Genomic DNA, 23,360 nt, shown 5'->3' with positions numbered 1-23,360 from the left:
ACACCTCCTGCCCTGCAAAGGGTGCAGCCTGTCCTGGCTGCCACCCAGACAGAGAAGAAAGAACAGACCCTGTGCCATGAGAGGTACTTGTTACAAAGGAGAGAGAGGCTTCTTCTCCAGCACTTGAGTTTGTGGTCACAGGCACAAGATCAAAAGTCAGTATGGGCTTTAATATGGGAAGAAGAGAATGTAACTCATGATGAAGTCAATCCAGCAAAAGGCTCTTTTCCTAAGCAACTATCCATGCTGGTCCTCCCTCTCCTCTTTTTGTCAGGATTATCTTTTTCAGGAACCAATTCAGGACGCAGACAGCAGAAGGAAAACAACGAGATGGGATTTATCTCCCCTACTGCCCCCTAGCCCAGCCACTGGGATGATTTTACCACATAATAGCCAATCTAAATAGGGTTCAGTGCAGTGCAAATCATACTTTGCATGCAAATGAGAAGACAGTGTTACCACAGGAATGAAGTCTGTTGAGGTATGGGGTGAGGAGAAGCTGGCTGCTCTCTTCTGAACAGATCCAAGTGATACAGTGAGAGCTTCATAGATTCAGGGAGAGCAGCAGGAATATAATTCCTGGTTTTGGTAAACTCTTCACTTTTGACTTTACTGCCCAGCAAGAGACATCTTCAGATTCAGGAAGCCAACAGGGAGTTAGCAGCAGTGAGATTTGTCCTCTACCCAGACAGCCAAGTGGCTCGGACCAGCCCCATACTTTATATGAAAGCCAAAACATCTGTGTACTCTCCAGCTGGCATCAGGTCTCTATTTACCATCACACCTCAGCTTCAGAGAAGCAGTAAATGACTACTTGCCCCTACGAAGACTAGGAATTCATGGGAAGACAGATTTAGCCTTGCGACTGCTGCATTACCTTGGCCCTTTGGATTCAGACTGCTGAAAATACTCAACAGCTTGTTTCCATGGATTTTATACCATGCCCCAAAGTCACATCGTAACCATCTAGCCAGTGCTGCTAGTACCTTCATATCCCTGTGCCGGAGGCAAGAGCATCCAAATGCACTAATGTACTGCACAGCATCAATCACCGTTTCCCAGCAGTGTGCAGGTATTCTGTCCTGACACAGCCTCCGATTCCCACAAGAGCATCACAGCATGCTGTCAAAAGAGCTCACATGTCAACTGGCAGCCATCCATGCTAAATAACTGGGTGCAACCCTATAAAACATATCTATCATATATTTGAAATCACTCATCTTGTTTTTATCAGTATCTGTTAAGAGCCCTTCATGGGTTGCTGAAATCTGACGGTATGCAGCAAGCACACTTGTCCACCTGTGTTTGCAAAATACAAGGGTATCAATTTGATCTAAGCATTGTCTGTCCATGCATTGTGCACTCTTATCTAAGTTGCTTCAACACTTCGTACCTTCTGTTTCTCCTGCTGCTCCGTGTCATTATGGTCTGTTTACTCTGCAGAGAACATCCAGGCTTTATTTGCAGAACAGTGAGTACAACAGGGCCCCAAACTTGGCTGGGCCTTTTGATGGAGAGAGTTCCTCCTGCAGATAAGGCTTAAATTTTAGCATTATTCTGGACTCAGGCTGAAAGATGCACGCAGTCCTTCAGGCGAGGATTCATAGGCAACAAATAGTGAGGTGACAGATAACTACTTCTTTCTTTTAGTGTTTAAGCAAAGAAATTAGCTGGCTGTAACCACACTGGTGTACAAAGGCTGGAACCAACTCCAAAATTGACAGACACTGATGTTTATGTCAGCTGAAACAGAAAACAGCAGTAAAAAATGTAGAACAAAGAACAGTAATACTTCAGAAAGTTTCCCATTGAAAACAAGGAAATCTTAATTACCGGTAGAACACAACATTAGCTGAATTTTCCAAAGAGCTGAAGGACCAATTTTAAAGTGCTTAGCAGGCCCAGTCAGGGCCAGGTTTTCAATTTAATTCTGTTCCCATGGAGGCAGCTAAACAAGAGCCAGATTTTTAAAATCACTCAGAATCCAGCTGTTTCCATCACAATGATTCTGGCCCAGTTTTTAAACAGAGCTCAGCACCACGTAACGGCCTGTGTCATTTCAAAAGCATGCTCCAAATGACTTCACACCTGGGGTCATTGCTTCACTGGCTACCTGTCAGAGGCTCAAGTCACCTCTATTTCTAATTTCTTGCTCCCTTTTTGAGGCCTGATATGGTCTGAATAATCTGAACTATCAAACAACTGTTCTGAATATATGTAGAGAGGGAATATCAAGAGATGCACCACATAGACTGTGGCACAGTGACCTTCACAACTCTGCCAATTTACCATGCACTTTTGAGCTGCAAGAGCCAGCATTATATTATGATCTGCCAATCATGCTGACTCATGTCAAATTATGTCGTCTTCCAAATGTCTGAGCTTGGAGGTCTCAAGCTATTTTCGCATGTGAATGAAGCCAAGAGTTTCTTTCTCCTGAAGCCTGCAGGAAAGCTGAAAAGACAGCAGATGCCATGATTCAGGGAAGATTGTGTGTCAGGCAATGTGAAACACTATCTAGATATCAACACATTCATAGAAACGGCAGTCTTCCTTCATCAGCGTGTCAGTGTGAAGCTCTTCAAGGGCTAGAGTAACCCTTTGCTAGGAGAAGCCAACCTGGGAGTCCTAAGCCACACACAGCTCCTGTAATCTCGCTCTGGCTTTTTGGGAGCTTGTAGGAAGAGCTCAATAGACAGCCAGTATGGATGGGAAGGGCAGTGTCTTCTGCACTAGGGCTGTCTTGCATGGTTCTTGCATAAGCAGGGAGGTGCAATTCAGTGTAGGGGATGAAGCACAGAATTTCTTGGGAGTGGTCTACTAGAAGAAAAGAAAAAGCAGAGTTGTTGCCTTTTGTTTGGGTTGGTTTTGTTGGGTTTGGGGTCTATTTTTTTCTGTCATTATTTTTCTTTTAAGTGAAGATTCAGGATGCATGCAGGGAAGGACAGAAAATGGGGCTGACCAAAAAGGTAGCACACCACGCAGATGGCCTCAGGGTATACGCGCTGAGGCCTAGTTAGCTGAAAACTTTCTGCTTTCAAGGCTAATTTAAAACTTTTCTTGCTCAAACCATACTCCCTGAAACAACACAGGGCTTGAAATGCAGGTGAATTTTAGTCCCTTTAAAAAAAAAATGCTGTTATTCGTTTCCCTGTTGGAGAGGGATGTATTGCCCCATTTGCAGCTTCCTCCTCTGTCATTCCTTTCTCTAATTTCCTTGAGCCCCCTTGCTGTGTGACCGTGTGACATGTAGTCATTCAGTGAGAATCAAGAGAGATATTGGCAGTTTGGGAGCTGTTGTTCCTGCTTATGTATGCAAAGAACATAATTGCGAAGTGCATCATCTGTTGTAATTTACACATCCACACACAGCATAGATCAGGGCAATCTTCACATAACGATGTAGTGCCTTATTTACCTCTTCTCTGCATTTCTGGGCAAAAAAATATTAGGTCTCCTGGATCCCATTGGGCTAGGTGCCACACAAATGCCCTAAAAGGTGATTCTTGCCCCAAATAGCTTACAATCTCAGCACAGCTGCACAGAACCAGGACGGGAGACCGTAGTTATTTAACTCTACCACCTCGCACACCAGCAGTGTAACTGTTTGAAATGACTGGACTAATATCATATATGGAGGTCTGCAGCGGGTGTGAGCAGTTAGCAATGCCAAACCCAGGGTTACAAAATCACTCTGCAGTCACAGACCCACTGAAACAGGAGCTGCACTGCTGCCAGGCATTATCTAAGCAGGAGGCAAACAGGGAGCAGGCAGTCTGCAAGGTACAATAGTAGGTCTGTAATAATAAGAGGACAAAAGTCTTTAAAAAAAAAAAGAAAATCAGGAGAGAATGTAAGAGGCATTTCCAATTGGTTTCCCTGTCAAATGTTTTGACTCTTACTGTCACAGCAATTTGACTTCTCATGATCTTCTGTGGTGGAAGCCAAGCTAAGATGCTCTTCTTCTTTAAAACCTTCAGATGCAGGTCAGACAGAGCTCCTGAATGTAAGTGGAGAGTTCACAGCATTATCCGAAACTTCAGAAACCAGTGCTGTGCTCCCTGATGGCAGGGAAGGGGGGTCATCACTCCCTAGTCCCTGAAGTAAATCTGCAGCTGCCAATGCACCTCGAATTCCTTCACCAGGTTGCATCTCTTGCACATTTTTCCCCAGTTACCTTTTAGGAACTTCAGCAACAAACTCTCACTGTCCAAAGACTCTTTCAGGTCTGTGACAAACCCCACAGATACTTGTGTTAGGATACTCTACTCATCAGCTTCTGACCACATTGTCTCAGGGGAGGACACCATCTCATCATCTTCTCTGGTGCCTGCAGTGCTACTCCTCCATTTAGGCAGAGATTCAGAACAGAAAGTTTCCTCTCAACACAGACTTCTTTAAAACAACACTGCATCTTGTGCAAACACAAGGAGGGCCTGCTGAGTGTCCACTGGCATGCCAGTTCCCTCCCAACCTGGCTGCTCTGTTCAGCAAAGCACTACCAGAAGTGAGGGAGCTGGAGGCTTTCATTGAGGACTGGGCGTTTTCTACACATGTGCTTTCAAGTGATGCTTTGCATATTCATGCAAAGTGCTTCATTTGCTCCAGCTGTGCCATGGGATGTGCCCCCCCCCAGGCATAGCCATAGCCACTAGAGGGCATTTGAAGGACACCAGATCAATATGTAGCAGATGGCTGGCCACCAGATAAGCCAGCCCTGCCTGTGTGACCCACTGTGACAAGTGGTTTTACCCCAGTGCCCCTTCCTCATTCTGTCTTTCTGCGTTCTTGTCCTTGGGTTCTCTGGGGGGTTGTGGGCAGCTGATTAAAACTGACAAACAAAGCTATCTCTGTTATTTACATCCAGAGGTGTATATTTTGAAGGGTGCAATCTTGATTTCAGTAGAAGTCTATCTTGATTTCATGGAGACATTCAAAACCTGACTGGACACATTCCTGTGTAGCTTCATCTAGGTGTTCCTGCTCCGATAGGGGAATTGGACTAGATGATCTTTTGAGGTCCCTTCCAATCCCTGACATTCTGTGATTCTGTGATTTAGTTTTTCTTGACATTAAGACAGAAGTCCATGATTTTCGTCTCTTTTTCCATCTACTCTCTCTCAATGGGGAGTTCTGTTCTCAAAGGGCAATCTTTAGCTAAATCATACAATACACTGTCTGTACCAACCCCTTTTAAATCCATTTCAGTAGATGGAAGAATTGAACATGGCCTCCTGTATTCTAGATGAAGGCCATGGCCTTCAAAACACAAAATATTTGCATGGAATTTACCATCATGTAACTGTCTGCCATCCAAAACAAACCATATGAATCATTTTAGTCAAGTTTAAACAGCCTCCCTGGTGGCCCTCCTTTTTTTTTTTGTTTTGTTTTCTTTTGTTTTATAGAGACCAACATTATAGAAGTAGCAATGGGAGTATATGCACTTATGCAGTGAGTTTCTGTGCACATAAGTCCCCATGGGAGAAGTTTGCATTAAGGAATTTCAGGTTTGTATATCTTGCAGCTGCTATGTATGTGTTGGAGAAGAGAAAAAGGCAAGACAAGGCTAAGTTTCCACATGCTGCAGGCCAAGAAATATCAGCATGAGGATGCTTGGGATGGTACTTACCTGTTGTCAGGCTTATTTGAAGCCTGAGAATGACCAAGTATCACCTCAGTTACCTCCAGATCAAATTGCCTGGCAAAGCTTCAGATACTCAGGAGTGTCCTTCTGAAGAGGAGCAGGAATCTTGGAGGGTTGGTGCCAGGAAACCTAATACATTCCATAGACAGGAGAGACAGGACACTAAGCCACCACGAAGTAAGGCAGGCCAGACTCTACAGAAGCAAAAGGGGAAACAGCATATCTGTCCTACAGATGTCCCCGAGTTGGGTCAGTTGCACTTGTGGTGGGGATTGGGAGCTCCATAGGGACAAATCCAGAGTGAGACTCTACCCCTATGCCTGGGGATGCAGCACAACACCAGGACTCATCACTGTATGTCAGAATGCAGCTGCTGTGGTGTGGGAGTGGTGGGCTGGCTTTAGCTGAGGACACACACACACCTGTGGTGCTGTGAGCACCTGTCTGCTCTTAGGGGCAATTCTGCTGGACATGTGATGTAGTAATGGTGAATTGTGCTCCTCACGGTGGTTGTTGCACCATCCTTCAGCTTTCAGGTTTGAGCACATCAAGCTTTACAGTCAAGAGAGGCACTTTTATAGAAATCCACTCCTCAAATTTTGACCCACCTCAGGAGTAAGTACTAGTTATATTTTTATGTCAGATATAGGGACAAGGAATGTTTTCTGGGACGCAGTACCAGACCTGCAGATAAAGCACAAGGACTTTGGTATGTGCTTCTGGGTACCGCATCTAGCTTTTTGTATAACAAATCAGCTTTTACAGGTGTTGATATATCTGTCTCCACTCATGGATTAAGACCTGACAAACCACACACTGAACTAATTTGTATGTTTTTCCCCTAATAAATAAATAAATAAAATAAATAAATAAAAACACTTGTACTGAGAAGTGTGAGTGATACAGTGATACATTCTTGCAGGAGGAAAACAAATTATCTGTCTAGCAGGCATACTCAGATCTCCAGGGCTCCAAAAGCAACTCACACTGATGCTTTCTTGTTTAAGACAGTTGAGGGTTTGAAAAGGCTGATTTGAGGCAGGACCAATGGGGAGAATTCTCTTCTTGATTTCTCGTTCTCTTCTCTTCCATGACTGTCACACAACAGCTGCTGAACAGGCTTCCTCAAAGTCATTATGGCAAATGCAGATTGCATATCACACAACAGGCAGTTGCTTCAAATCTCGACAGGTCTGTTCCTTTAATGATACACTGGTTTCAGAGAGGCCATAAAGCTATAGCTTTTTCTTTCTTTCTTTCTTTCTTTCTTTCTTTTTTTCCCGCCACAGCATGGAGCACTGCTTGGAATAAGGACTGAACTAAATAAATTATTTATTTCCTAGAATGAACAGAGGGAACTTGAGTTATGCAGTTAAAACTCCCTGCTGCTCCTGCTGGTTTCAGGGTAGGTATGTCAGTTTAGGCTACTACGGTGACATGCAGGTGAGAGAAGAGTGATGTGGTGCTATAATCCTGCATATCACAAGAACTCGGTAATTCTGTTGGACTGCTGTTTGAATTCTAGACTGGAAGTCACCTTTGGAAGTCATCCAGTCAAGACCCTGCTCAAATCAGGGTTATTGCAAAGATACTCCAATATGACAGAACGAGTTGGCAGAGGTGGCAGTTCCTACATACCAGGTCTCAGCCACCAAGAGAGGATGAGAGTTTCACAAATCAGGTGTCATCATTTACTTTACTAGCACTCAAGGCTGCAGAAGTGGTGGATTTTAAGGTGGGTTGAAATCATGTGTGGGAATTCTAAGATGCCAGCTTTGCAGAATCTTCTTGGCTTCTGGCATGACTCTGACACTTGTGATGTGATGGGTACACATGGCTGCCATACCCTGGTGAAGTCAGCGTGGAAATGATAATTTTGCAACCTCAGAGAGGAGTGGGACAAAAGTAGAAATAGACTTGAAGCATAGTCACAAAAAATCCTGTATTTGAAAGGTGTATTTGGTCTCCTGTATTGGTACAAGTGTGGGAAGTGCTGTTACAGAACCTTCAAACAAAAACAGTGGAAGATTAGGTTCTGCAGGAATTGACCTTATACAACTAATTTTGGTGTTCTGCAGAAATTAAATAAGTTATCACTGCTATAGTGGAGCTACAGGAAGATGAAGCTACTGAGCATATGTAAGTTATAATTCTTACATACAATTATATCAGGATTATATCAAGAAGAATAAGGGCTAAAGGTGAGCCTTGGTCAGAGAGTGAACAGAATGAGCATACTGACTTTTGAATAAATAAATACAAGCTCAAGTAATTTCCTAAGTTACCCAAAGCATCTTTCTGAACTGTGTTTACAGAGAGGGCTGTTCTCCTTAGTGTATAAAACACAGTTTAATGATGGACCCACATCACGGTATGTCAGTATTTGTGTATTTTTGCTTATGCACTTAGTAAAACTAGCTGAGATCCAAGTATTTGTCGGAAACACAATGAAAACAATTTAAGCAAAAATGAACATTCTTGTATTTTTTTTTTCCCTCTGGTGATAGCATTTACTGACAATGAGTTCTGCTGTGAAGGCTTTGAGAGTCCAAGTATAAAGTGTAACTGTGAACTATGTCATATCCCTGGTAAAAATGTAGAGGAATATTTGGAGGTGTTTATGTTTGCTGGCAAAATACCTCATTTTCTACAGAAAGATGTTTTATCCTTGTAGATTTTAAAATATTTTCTAGCAATTCTTTCTATTTGATGTGTGGCTAATGCCACATCAAAATCCTTAGCCTTCTCCCTAAAGTGCTCGTTCAGCCTGCTTGTCTGTGGTCTGCGTTTGGGGCAGCCCAGGGTCTCTCAGGAGACATGTCTTGATGGCAGAGTGCCCCAAAAAGGCACATATGAGCCTGAGGTGTAGAACTTCTTCTGACTTTGATTGGCTTCCTTTCATTCCTGTCCTAATCACACCTCCTAGATTAGTATTTGTAGTGGGTAGGCAACTTAATGCAGGGATTTTTATGCTGCTCAAAATGAGACTTAATTATACAACATAACATTTTTGGCTGAGTATCAGGAAGAGGTCTCAATTACGCTTTGGCCACGAAATTTTTCAATATTGTAATCACAACGATCTTTCTGGGAAGAGTAAATTGCAGGCAAAGTATCTTCCTGAGAAGAGCACTGTTTTTCTATACCTCATCCATATAAACGAATAATAGTTAATAACGTGAATTGAGCAGATTTCTAGTGCCAAGGCAAGTATTTGTCTTAAGCCGAACACCTTCTGTTGCACTCTGCAAACACAAGCTGCTAGAATGACCTCAGCACTTCTTTAGCTTTTATTCAAAGTCACCGAGATGTTTATGATTCAGTTTCCTCCCCCATCTCAGCAATAAATACCTACACAGCGAAGGCCTGTAAATCTGCCATTCAAGCAGCAAAAACAACAACATGCCAATCCAATAAATGACTCCCTCACATTGTTTTCATTATACAGAGAAGGCTTTTTCTGTGCTCCATCCAAGAACACCATCCTGCAGGGGTTGCTTTATAATAAACTAGGGAGGTCCAGCAGAGATGGGCAGCAGATCAGAGGAAAGATAGTGTCATGTACACTAAAGCAGAGTGAAAAAGAACTGAAGGCATAATTATTCATGAGCATTTTCTTAAATCTTGAGTTACCCAATGATTCTGCCACACTCACTTTCCTACACCGTTTATGTTTTTTTGGAAGTAGTCTGTCATAGCGTTATTCATGAATACTTGGATATCCAAGCAGTGGTGGGTACGGTTTGTGATTTTCCCTGCTTTCAGAGTAAGAGAACAAATTATTTGCCTGTGCATTTTTCGCTGCTGACCCACGAGTAAGGGATGATCAGCCTACAGACAGTTGAAGCAAACTGTTTGTAAGCAAATCATGAACTTCTATATGTCTACAAAGAGTATTTCAAACTCTTGTGAAAAAGAAAACCTGACAGAATGTAAGCCAGTGCATATATCATTTGCAAACTGAAGAAAAGAGTGCTTTCACTGAGCAGTTTGCTCATTGCAATTTGTTCGGCACCAAAGTGCATCATAAAGCAGAGAAGAAAACAATCTTGTAATGCTTTTCTCTAGCTGCAGAAGAAGTAATATTGCTCTGATTTATAAATGCAGCAGAAAGATGGGGTTAAAAAATAATCTTGTTCCACTGTTGCTACTTTACATGTGAAAGCTAGGGTGGATGTGATCTACCAGCGTTTTGTTGTTTCCCTATAAATAGATTTTCAACATTTCTGTATCATTTAGGAATAAGGATAAAACACCTGCAGACAATTAAAAAAAGGGGGGGAGGGAAGTAGAGAGAAGAAAAACCTAGAAATAAAAAAAATACTATCAGATTGGATCAAAGGTTAATGTCCTTGAGGACTTGATTGTCTTCCATGTCTCCAGGCTCAGCCTGTGACATAGGCAGCCATACATTTTCCTCCTTCAGAAAAATAACCAAGTTCCATTGTAGCACAAAGTTATATAAGCAGTTTTTTACCTACCCCAGGGAAAAGAGGAAGAGAAGTAAGCAACCAGAATGATCTTATTTGTTTGGTGGATTTCTCTGCATAGATGGCTAGATATTAAAAAAAAAAAAAAAAACAACAAAAAAAACCACACTTGCTTCAGTAGATATGTTTTAAACCTGATGCCAGGAAGAAAATTGAAAATGGTGGGACTGAGAAATGGAGACCTGAGGCACTCCTCTTTGATGGAAGGATGAGCAGAGAAAGCAGATGTGATCCTTGGGACGAGATAGAATGGCAGCAATCCTGAAAACAAGATGAACAGAATTCAACACTTTCTGCAGAGAAGTTAACATTAGAAGGAATGCTCAGCCAAGGAAGCTGAAACCAGGAGCTCCTGAAACAGGGTGCACTGTTGGAAGCATGAAAATAGGGAAAAGGAGGAGGGCAGAAGTCCCAAAAATGAGGAAAGCTGAAGTCCTGCAGCAAGACGGAAGGAAGATGGGAGGTCAGCGCTACCTCTGTCCTTCTGCAAGGGAGCAGTGAGTGCCCGACACAAGTGCGCATCTGCACAAGGAGAATGGCATAGCAATGCAGGGTGTGACTTCATTGTGTCTCACCGTAAAAAGCAGTTTCCACAGGAATGGTGCACACCACAGTGGTTTAGCACCAGCTATGCTTATTATTATTTTTTTTGTATTGGGTTTTTCCTAGCATTATGCAAAGAAACATGGTTCTGAACAGGATATTGTCCTTTCACTACTTCTCCCTGCAGTTGATGCTCTGTCAACATCTCCTACCCTAAAATACAGACCATGTTGTGATAGTGCTACACTTAACCAAGTGTCAGAGACAGTAGCAAGAACTTCACTTTGATAACTATGCTACCCCTGCAACAGTAGAAATAAAGGCCCTTCAAAAAGAGATGTCCTGTCTGCTGCTTTGAACATTTTGTCAAGAAGCAGTGGAAAATCATGAAGCAAGCCATTGGGCAAAGCACAAGGCCTGAGGAACAATGGGAAGCCAGGGGTGACTGCTTTTTTCCAGTTTCAAAGCACCTTGTTGATGGCAGTGCTGTAATAATAGTGGTTCACAGGCAGCTGTGTTCCTCCGTGATGCTCTGTGTGGAAACAAGGGAAAACTAAAGGATGCAGAGCTGGTGCCCGTCTTCCTCTCCAGTAGGACACATCCCCAGGGAGAGACACTCCTGTCCCAGGCAGGAATAAGGACCGTCTCCATTTTCCTTATTGGAGGCTGAAAGGTAAATTCTAAGAAGAACAAAATTTGGCATCTTTTAAAAAGCTGGCATCCCAGCTGTTTGAAAATATCCTAACAAAGGCAAGGTAACAGCTTTCTCCTGTGTCTTTACTCTCCATTATAAATTCCAGTGCCCTGCTATGACACCGACCTTAGAAAACTATTTCTGCAGGCTTGATTTAAGAGCCATCTCTGTAAAGATTATCTAAGATGTCTATCTCAGGTACTTAGAAAACCTGAAGACATCTCTATGGCAGAGAGCTGGAGTTATCTGACACATCGGGAATACAATTCAATTACACATCTGTTGCAGAAGTGCAGCCAAAGTGGAGTCCAGTAACCCTACCAATGTGTTAACCTGAAGAAACTGTATTCAGCATGTTAAGTGTCTATTTCCCACAGCCTTGTGGCCAGGATAAAGGTTCTTTCAGGCATGGTGGTGGAACTGTGTGCCTCAAGGACAATATTGCGAATGTGGCTTAAAGCAAGAGTAAAATATGGTCTCTTCAGAGCAGTGTCATTTGCAGAAATACCTCCTTGCCTAACTGCCCTTGCCAAATAGCCAGCCCACCACAGAAGAGGAGAAGCTGGGTAGGGCCAGCACCAAACAAGTGCAGATATGGCATCCGTGGCTACATGGGCAGGGCAGGCTGCAGGTGCACAGCACCACGGGCACAGGAGGCAACAGCAACCTAAGCCAGGTGGGCAGCCCAAGTCACATCAGGTGAGTTTTGTGGAGACCTCACTGCTCTTTCTGGAGCCATTAGCAGCCAGGAATGCACTTTTTCCAGAAATGTGTAAGACTGTATGTACATGCTTCCCCAACGACCTTGAAAAGAGGACATAAATTCTAGTGTGAGTGCCATTCATTTAGCTGCTTGTCCCAAACCAAGGTAGGGAAAAATTTTGTCAAACAGTTATGATGATCCTCAACATTGCTTTATTGAAAGCGGGGTAAAAGCCTGCGGTCCTAATACCTCTTTTCTTCTTAGCCTTTCTTCAGGCAGTTTCCCAAAGAGTAAAAAAACAACTTCAGTATCTAACTCTAGGATTTTATTTTCTTCCATAACAACAGGAGAGAATAAGTTTCTTTCCACTCTGAGAATTTGAAAAAGATTCAAAAAGTGTGTCCATGAAAGAAGTTTCCTCTGCAACCCTCATTTCCTGGCCATAGTGGGTCTGTTACATTTCCACTGATGGGTACTTCAGCTTCAGGAAACAAAACAGCTCTCAGTCCCTCTGCTGAAGTTTGTTCAGTTTGTATCATAACCAGTCATATAAACCAACCTGCAGTGTCTTGGAATTTCACTGCATCCTTGTTAAACAGGGGGAAATGCTTGGTACATAAATCTTCTTGTGCTTAATTTTGATTCCGTGGTATTTCTAGACCATTTAGAAATGCTGCACTTAGCCAGCATCTATTGTCACTGCTGCAGCAGTTTCAGTCTCAGTGACTTGCCTGTTCAAGATATGACACCGGATTTTCATTGTGAGCAATACCCACAGTCTCTGTGTGATAACAGAACAGCACAGCTTAAGGTATAAGCTCCCCCATGGAGCAACATTCTCCTTTCAGAAGAGGACACGCCTATGCATAAGGTTCTGCCTGAATCCCTGCACTGATCATAATACCTGCAAAGAGACTCCAGGCTTCTTTTCCAGGGCCCTGCAACCACAAGCAAAGCTTAGAACAGTCACCCACCTAACCATCACTCACACAGCATGCTGCTTCCATACAGGTCTTTCCATCTACCTTGACCCCATCTGATATTTACAGGCTTCCAAAATGATGCATCAGGAGAGGGAATCCTTATCACACCTGCCTGCAACAGTGGGTTGTAGCTCCAACACCAGCCAGCGCACCAGTCCTACCAGTGTATTGAACTGGAGCTGGCCACAGCAGGCAGGAACGGGGTTGAGCACCGGTAATTTTTAGATCAGCTGCAAGATTGCAGGCAATCCTGCCCACTGCAAAAGCACAGCCCTCCCCTAAGGCCAGGATAGAAAACCTTACCTTACCTTAGCTAAACTTGACAAATGCTTCCCAGTCATGGATTCTCGTATGAATTCCTGCTGGAGACAGGCCATTGACTTCATTTCCTGATCAAAAATAATCAGAGTCATACTTGAAAGGAATTTCTCTTTTTTAATATATTTTCTTGTTTTCCACAAGCAGCAGAAACTTCTGCATTAGCTGAAGGACATCAGAGTAAGCAGAGAACAGATGTTGTGAAAAAACTCTATTTTTCTTAGATGTACAAACACAAAACCATAGCCCAATAGTTCCCCTAGCATTTGTGTTCTATGTATACTGTGAAACAATCCACTTATGCACTTTATTCCTCATCCGTAAGCAGTTAAAATGCTTGTAATATGGTCTTGAACAACACATTCAATATTTGATTATTAAAGTTCCAACAAGCATGCTCAGGATTGAAACAAAACAAAACAAAACAACAAACAAATAAAAAACAACACCAAAAACCACCACAAACAAACAAAACCCCCAACAATCTCTTTAGGGAAGAGAAAGTTTTACCAACATGCAGACATCATGTACAAACAATATTCTCCTCTCAAGAAAACACACTGATCATCATGACAGATTTACATTCTTAAATGGACAACGAGGCTTGGTTAGGATGTGAGTTTAAGGGAAAAAGAGTGAGACAGATGCTGCCGAGTTATGCTCTTTGCTTCAAGCCATGAAACAACTCTCCTCTCATCCTCATTTTCCTGCTTTTCCCAGATCAAAGTCACAATTACTGTTCTAGTTGCTACTGAAATTTTTCTCTTGTGAAGAATTCCAGGAAAAGAGTCATGCTTGAAAATGACCATTTCATTACTTGTGAATTGAAACAGCTGGGGAGTACTTTCAGAGAGAACATCCCAAGGTTAAAATGAAGGAAATGGTCCTTCCCTGAGTCTCTTCACCTGCTGTCTTTCCCATGATAAAATTTCTGTGCACATCAATAGCTAGTCTCCCACCTCTTTGTGAGTGCTTCCATCTGTGTAATTGTGTTGGGGTCACTACTCTAAAATCTGCAGCTGCCCTCAACCTTTCCCTTGCATATTTATTTGTCACACCAACAGCTTTCCACCCAATGTGTCTATTGGCAGTGGGAAAGAGTCTTTATGAGAGTAAATATTTGAACAGTTGACCTAAGAATAGCCATTTCTGAATCTAGCTGGGGAAAGTGCACTATCTGATAATTGCTACCCTCTACTAACCAGTGATGGGGACTTTCCATACACACTTGCTCCAGTACACATTTCCCAAAACACCATTTTGCATCTAAAATAGTGAGTGTTTAAAACTCCTGGTCTGAGCAGCCCTTGACAAAAATCTCTGTCACAGAAGTCTACTCTCAAGAATGAGGTGCATGAGCACCTGCAGTACAGATACCACCATGGCTATTAACATCTGCTTCATCCTCCTCTGCAGGGGCCAGTGCACCACTTTACAAGTTACAGACATGTCAGCCAAGGGGATTGATATCCCTGAGGTCCAGATCTTAGCAGTGATGAGCACCCAATCTCCTTTGAACTGGGGCCCTATTGAAAATTTGTAGTCACTTTGGTCACAACAGCAGACACAGAAAAGCCACACTCCTGCAGCCATGTAAAGAAAATGCTTACACAAAAAATGGGACGAGGAAGAAGATATATCTGTTGTTTTTACCAGAAAGAAATAGCCCATCTCCTGGGCAGGTCTCCCAGACACTGGTCTGGTACACTAACTCTCTAAAATTGTTGGCAGGCCTTGTGCTTATATTGTCTTCTTCAGTTTAATGTGAGCTAAGTGAAAATCCCATCATGAATTCTTTCATATATCTTAATAGGAAATCTTGACATTTCCTTTTTTCTTTTGTGGCATGACAGCGACCTTCAGCTATTTGTCCTTGCACTCAAACCCTTGAGTATTTCCCAAAGATTGTACCTCTGAGAAATATTATGGCAGAGTCAAATCCACATGCCAACCAGGTTCCTCACTGTGAAACTGTGAAACTGCTCTCCACTGTGGAGGTGGAGAGCAGCGCAGTCAGGCTCTACTGTGTCTCCCTTGTGCCTCCCTACATCCACGGGTGTACCCCACCACTAGTTGAGTCCTTGGTCTGGTTCTAGAGCTCTTACACATGCAGAAGAGTTATAGCACTGAACTCCAGCCTTTTATTTACAAACTTTCCAGAAAATGTGACATACACAGTAAAAATTTACAAAGCAAACTCAAGGGAAAACAAATGTATTTTCCTTCATCCATCATAAACAGTTGGATTTTTAAGACTGCTACTTTTATAGCCACGTAGGTTTTTAGAGCTATGGGCTGAACATTTGGGTAAGACCAAGAGAAATATTAACTATTTTGTGTCATATTTGAATTAATGACTGAGACATTTTCATTCTCAGAGAAGTGTTCGATATGGAAATGTACCTTCTGGGAACGCAAATAGCCCACACAATGTATTTGGCAGTGATAAACAAATGAAGATTTGCACAGGTGTAATCAAGAACAGAAGAGACAAACCTGTGTGCAGAACTGATTTACAGTCAAATCACTTGTCTTGAAAGCCCAGATTAGAGTGTGTGTTGCTAGATTTTTGTATTGGTGTTTCAGTGCTTTTGGATTACCAGGCTTGCAAAATGATGTAAATTAGGGAATAACTGTGGAGTGAACCTTTTAAGGTGGAATTGGTTTAAACTCTAACAGTGTCAATAGCAGGGCAGGACAGAGTGGGGTGAGTAGTGGCTTATTGCAGGAACTGGAAGCACATCTTCCCAAACACAAACATACAGAACTGCAAGGCATACAAACTATTGAGGTAGAAGGTACTGTCCACCTTCATGGCAGTGTGGCTTTTCCAAATAGTGCACAAATAGACAAAGAATATTATTTACTTGGAGGAATTTGCACTTGCAACAGTGAAGTAAAGACAAAAGATTATTTGGGACTATCTGGGAGTTGTCATAAACTTCTAAATGAACCCAGCTCTGCTATTGCTAACATTGAGAGCTCAGTCACTAAAATCAGAGGTATAACTCAAACTAGACTTCCTGCACCTCAAAAAGCTTACTAATTCTCATCACAGAAACAGACTAGTTCAGTTCTTCACTCCTTCATTGCATCAATCAGCCAAACCTGATTTGAACAAATTTCAGGAAACAGAGAAAAATATGGAAGAATTTCAACATTATTTGAGGATTTTTCTGTCTTCTTATAATCAATTAATACTCAAAATTTGTATTAACCAGTAGATGTCTCTGCAACCACCTGAGTGGTGATACACACATGAAGAAAAGAGGGGAGGGAGAGTTTAAAGAGTGGGCATTTCTCTTAAAGATTTACTTCCAAAATGTCAAACCTATACAGAGAACTCGGAAAGCAGTCAGAGAATGAGGGCATTTCAGCAGCACTCCCTGGGAAGGAAATAGCTTTAGAAATAGTGACACGAATGCCTCAGAACTCTCTGCTATCAGATTGGTTAATAGCAAGCTTATAGATTGGGTGTATTTGTCCATATGCTTGAAATAATTTTTGTTATCAAAAAGGGGAAGTTTGCCTCTGCCATCCTAGGAGTTGATCTGTGACTGTGGAATCATCTCCCACAGGTGGGGATGACTGTCAAAAGCATCGCCCGCTCTGCTCCAATGCAAGGCATGCAGCTTCACAATTTCCTTTGCTAGACAGTAACACGTGAAAAAATAGTATTTACTCTAGTAAAAGACACTCCACTGTACATCAAATTCCCTCTGTGGGGACAGACTGCACTGAAAAATCACCCAGATAAGAGTTTTGAGTCATACTATTTAATGTGCTGTGGTAAGGCACTTAAATGTTATGACTATGAGAGCAATAGGAGAAGATATCTAGTAACAAAGCACATATTTTCTACCACTGTGAACTGATTTGTAAGCCCAGTGAGTTGCTGACTTGCAGTCTAGGGTGTCCTGGTAGTGTAATTTTTATTGAACCCTGATGATATTCAAGAATGCCTGGCAGGTAGATTTGTGTGGTATCTGTACCTTTGCACACAGGCAGTCCCTCTTGCCATGGGGTTTTGCCTGGACAATTGGCTTCTGACTATGGACAACTGAGGAAACACCTTGGGGAGCACAGCAGGAGACAGAAACACTCTGAAGCCATTTTTACTCTTCCTAGGTGACCCAAGAACAAGTAGAGCTGGCAACTGACTTCAATGCAGCCTGCTGTTAGGCTGCTGCAGGAGGACCTCTTCCCTCCTTTCACAGGTGGCACGAAAGGGCCATTCGAGGTGAGAGAGGCTGCTAGGTGTGAGTGCAGGTGTTGTATCTCTCCCATGCCATGTCAATGCTGTGGGCAGTGGGGAGCACAGGTTGGGGTTGCATGCTGAGAAAAGAGCCACTGCTCTGCCTGTGGTATATCCTGAGCTGTCAGGCCACATGCAGGGTCCTACCCTTGCTTTAGCAACTGGGTCTCTGGCAGTAACACCTACATGCATATACAGGCTGCTTTATGGGAGGAAAATATTAACATGTAAATCACCACTTTTGATTCAGTTATCAGTACACAATATGTAAAAAAGAGCCAAAGTTATCAACTGTCCTCTCTTGACCTTCTAATTATTAACATGCAAGAACCTCATTTTATTCAAGTAATGCAACAGGAAAATCCAACTGGCCTTCTGATTCTGGGCTGAAGGTACATAACCAATGTGATCCTTCTTCTCCTTCCAAAAGAGGTGATGGTTTATTCAGCTTGCAGGGCAAAAAGGCTAGAAGGTGGTAGACATCCCTATTATATGATGTATGCTTGTATAAAAGGTTTTTATTTCTGCCTCCCTTTGATTTTGAAGAATTGCTTTCTTCTTGTTTTCACTAAGTAAGTAGCAAAATTTGTATATACGTTTTACCGCTATTTTATGAAAAGACACCGGTTCATACCTGTGATACATGATATACAATGCTGCCACAGGAAAAGTAGCTAGTGTTGTTACAGACCTTCATCTTAATTATGAAAATTTTTAATTTAAATGTAGGGTTGAGCATACAAAAAACAGTTCTAGGCCATCTGCTAGTTTTCCATCTGGTCTCATTTGCAAAATACTCTGTTTCCCCCTAAACACTATTTATAATCTTCCTTGGAAAACAAATATGACTAATCTGTGGCACACTAAAGATACCTATTTGCATGCAGCTTTTAACAGAAATGGCTATGTGGTTCAAAGTAGTAACAAAATACATTTATTTTGTTTTGCATGCAGGTGTAAAAGCTCACGTGACTTCCACACATTCACCAGAAAAAAAAAAATCTTATCACACTGCTTTTGACTAGCAAAAAGTGAATATCCTCAAAATGTCTGATTTAAAGGAAAATTTATAAATGAGAAAGAAGAGTTATCATTTTGAAATCTCTGACCGGGATTTTTGCAGTGATTCTGAAGTGCCTTGTATTTCTGGCTTGCTTAGTCTGAAATGTCCCCAGAGACCTGATTTCTGAAGATGGGCACTCAGGTCATTATAAAGTATCTTGAGCTGAATAACCCAAAATTAGTGCAATCACTGGTCATTTGGTCCAAATCCATGTCCCCCAGACCAGGATAATGGGTCTGACTGGACCTCGAAGTAGCAGTTGCAGGGAGCCCACTGAAAGCCCCCTGGGAGATGCATGTGTGGGGCTGATTCCACACCACCGTCCATGACCTGCTGTGGGTCACTACCAGCGTAATCCGGAGCATGGACAATGGACTACTCTGACTATTTTCTCTCTCTAGTCAGCACTGCACAGAGGTGAAGGCCTCATTCCCTGCCGGCTAGTCTCTAATTACTCTTTTACAGCTTGGAGTCAGGTATCATGAAGTACTTTCCTCAAGTCCTCCTTGCTAGCCCTAGCACAGTCGCTTTGGACAAACTCTATTTGAGAGTTTCTGAAGCAGAAAGCAAGGAGAGCTCATTTCAAGGGCTTCCTAATTTGAAGGGCATCTACTCAGCCTTAGTAGTATCCTGCTCTCCTTTTCCCATTCTCTTAAATTTTTCAGTGCACTGAAAAATGCCTTCAGACTCCCTAACTTTTCTCTAAAGCACATTAAAAGTCAAAGGCTAATTTCTCCTGATTAACTTGCATGCAGATTTCTGAGTAAGATCTTTGCACCATCACGTGGAATCCTTTTTTTTTTCTTTTTTTCTTTTTTTTTTTTTTGTGTGTGTGTGACTAAAACTAGAACAATTGTGTTCTAGAAAACACATTTTAAAAGTCTGAAATAAGTTGCCAGACTCCCTGACATTGCTGCTTCAAGCTGTCTCATCATATCTAATTGCTACTGTTTGTCTGTCTTTCTGCCAATCCTTGTCTGATACATTTTAAGTTCTCTGCAACAAACTGTCTTTTTTTCTTTCTCTCATTTCCAGTAGTCTCTGTCTTCACAGCATTGTTGCAAACCGAAGCTTCTGAGTCCATTAAAATACAGCCCTCCCCGCCATCCCAAATCTGACAAAAATACGGTCCCTGACTACTGATTGTGAAATGGACCACACTTGAAAATGTGTAACATCTCATATGCAGAATCCTTACTGTAGCACCCGCAAGACCTGAAAGCTCTATGCAGCAAACCAGTTTTTATTTAATGCTAATAGCAACAAAGCGAACCCCAAAATACCAACTCTCTTTTTAATTTCTCCAAGTCAAAGATGAACAAGCTGCTTTGTCTTAGAGTGTTGTATACATTTACAATGAAATAGAAAATCAGAGCAGATGCAGGAGATACGAAAGAGAGATAACATACTGAGTTTAAATTACTATAATGCATACATTAGTAGCTATTTACCAACAATTTAATTAACTTCCCCTCCCCCCCATGCTGTCTCAATTTCAGTTGTTTCAATAGCATATGGCAACTGCAGAGTGCATTTTGAAAACATTCCCCCTCCAAAAAATTTGCACATTTAAGAGCTGGAGGTGGCTCAGGAGCTGGAGCAAATTCCGTGGCACATGGTAAGAGAAGGCACCTGGCTCTACAGGTGAGGGTGAGCAATGTGACACTGAAATGAACCCAGGTCAAAGCTGAGACTGTGTGGTGTCCCCCTTCCAAAGGCTTCAGAGTCCTTTCTCTGCCAGCAGGCTCTGGTTCCTGTTGGCTGGTGGGAAGGGAAGGGAAGGGAAGGGAAGGGAAGGGAAGGGAAGGGAAGGGAAGGGAAGGGAAGGGAAGGGAAGGGAAGGGAAGGGAAGGGAAGGGAAGGGAAAGGAAGGGAAGGGAAGGGAAGGGAAGGGAAGGGAAGGGAAGGGAAGGGAAGGGAAGGGAAGGGAAGGGAAGGGAAGGGAAGGGAAGGGAAGGGAAGGGAAGGGAAGGGAAGGGAAGGGAAGGGAAGGGAAGGGAAGGGAAGGGAAGGGAAGGGAAGGGAAGGGAAGGGAAGGGAAGGGAAGGGAAGGGAAGGGAAGGGGAGAATACGTTGAGCTCCAGTTGGAGGGGACCTACAACAATCATCTAGTTTGACTGCCTGACCACTCCAGGGCTCACTAAAAGTTAAAGGCTACTACTGTGGGCATTGACCAAATGCCTCTTGAACACTCGCAGGGTTGAAGCATCAACCATTACTCTAGGACACATATTACAGTGTTTGGCCACTCTTTTGGCAAAGAAATGGTTCCTCATGTCCAGTCTAAACCTCCCCTGGTGCAGCTTTGACCCATTCTCACACATGGTGTCACTGGAATCCAGGGACCTGCAGCTTCCCCTTCTCAGGAAGCTGCAGAGTGCAATGGTGTCACCTCTCAGCCTCCTTTTCTCTAGACTAGACAAGCGCAAAGCTCTCAGCTGCTCCTAATAGGATCTACCTTCTAGCACTTCCACCAGCTTTGTTGCCCTCTGAAGCCTGTTCTGGTGTTTCACCTTTACCCTTTTGGTAAAGAAATGGTTCCAGGCTTCTGGGGGTGACCGGTCCAGGTGTGGGACACCCTCCTCAGGAGGCAGAGGGGCTGGGTGCAGCCATGGGGCTGCACTCCCACCCACCGGCAGCATGGCCATCCTCCAGGCCCAGAAGGCGGCAGGCCTCCCCGCTGCACCGTTGCATGGCGATATCAATAAGCTGGTGCACAAACGTTGCTGCACGATTTTCAAGGGTGGCCACCAAGACCTGGACCAGTAGATCTTTGTCCAGCCCTAAAAGGACCAGGTGGGTCATGAGGAGGCTCTCCACTAGGTCTGTCCACAAACATCAGTTCCCAAAGATCAGCCCCAGCTCCTGGCACACCCAGATCAGCAGGGGCTGGAGGAGAGCTGGGTGATCCTGGAAAAGGGATGCCCAGGTGCTGGGCCGGAGGCCACCCAGAGGACCCCCAGGCACCAGCCCCACGGGCTGTGCTGGTAGTGCAGCCGCAGGGCCATGGTGGCTGTGGCCACCTGCCTGGTGGCCAATGACTGACAGCACTGCAGATGGTGTGAGGACACGCTCCTCATAGTCGTTGTCTGCCTGCACAGAGTGCATGATGGAGAAGGGGCACTTGGGCTTGCTTTCAGCCCACTGCAGGGGTAGCAGGAGCAGTGGAGGCATGATGTCACGTAGCTGGCCTCCTCCCAGCTGTCCAGGCATATTGGACAGAAGTTGTTCAGCTTCATGGCCAGGCACTCCCCATGCTGCAGGATCCTGGGGATGTTGAGTTGCTCCCTCTCACCAGCACTGCAGCAGCAGGTGTCGTGCTAGGAAGGGGAGAGACACTGCGGTCACTGACTGACCCGGGGAGGGCTGGAAGCCATTCCCAGGTCCCTCAAAAAGGAGACACTCCCAGCTCCCCAAGGCCATGGGTCCTCACACAGCTCAGCTCTGCTGGTGCGAGTGCACCTCCTGTGTGCCCTGGCTGCCTGAACCTGGCAGGGCTGGGGAAAATCCTCTGACGGCTCTGGGCTTCAGCACTGAGAGGTGCAACAAACAGCTTCCTGAGCACTACACCAGTGCCCAAGGCCTTGCTCAATCCTCCAGACCTTGCAAACTCACTCAGCTAGAGTGCGGGCACCAATCGGCTGGGTGAAACTCAGCACCCAGATATGAGCAGTGAGGGGATGCACTGTCACAATCCAACCATCAGGGATGTCACCATGGGCCATCCCATCTATGTAGGGGAGGCGAGGCAGAAGGGGAAAGCTACTAGCTATGGCAGAAACCTCTCTTTTCTAATTCTCATGTAGGAGGAAAATTTTCCCCACAAGGAAGTCTTGGGTTTAATTCAACACTTGTGATGTGAACACTTTCAGTGTCTGGGATAGTTTGAGGTCAAAGGCACGAATGGCAGAACTTGCATTTCTCAGGAGGCCAAGGCTGGTCCAAGCAGCTACTCTGATTGTATGGGTTCAAAGGAAGTGAGTTTGTACTTTAAATAAAAATATAGGATTCAGTTCCATTTCAGAGAGACATGATAAAATTTGCATACTGTTAACATGCTGGTCAGACAGTGATAGGCATGAGTTTCAGAGCTTAATGTGGCCTGTAGGAGCTAAAGAGTAAAGCTTCCACAGTGGTTATGGTTAAGTAGAAATGACCTAATTTTCTGAAATTTTAAGCACCCAAATTTCTCCCATGAGATTTTCAGGTGCTCTAGGCTTTTGAAAATCACATTGCTCTTATTCAGACACCTGTGGCATCAGATACCTGCAAGTGAGTTCTTTGGCAAATGACCTGTTGAGAGGTCTGTCTTCAACGTTATTGTTATTTTAGCCTCTGTGCTGGTTACTGTTATACAGATGGTTACTCCTTCTAACAAGATTTTGTAGAATCTATTCTGGCAATTTGTTCATGATTTAAGTCAAACTGTTAAATATATTTAAAACACTTTATAAAATGGCACTTTAAAAAAAATCGGATGGTGCATTCATGGAATTCATTTTCCTTTTATCTTGCCAGGTTAAAGGAAAATCTTCCATGGCAACACAGAAGAAATCACTCACTGATTAACAAAAACCCCTGATTAATTTTTTCACTGTAGCAGGTTTAATTTCATTTCATTTACCAATATGTCTATTTCATGTACTTAACTGCTCAACACTTTT

The sequence above is a fragment of the Patagioenas fasciata genome, chromosome Z (genome assembly GCF_037038585.1).
Source record: "Patagioenas fasciata isolate bPatFas1 chromosome Z, bPatFas1.hap1, whole genome shotgun sequence".
In the NCBI taxonomy this organism is placed as follows: domain Eukaryota; kingdom Metazoa; phylum Chordata; class Aves; order Columbiformes; family Columbidae; genus Patagioenas; species Patagioenas fasciata.
The sequence above is the reverse complement of the archived record's forward strand: the minus strand, read 5'-3'. Positions refer to the sequence as shown.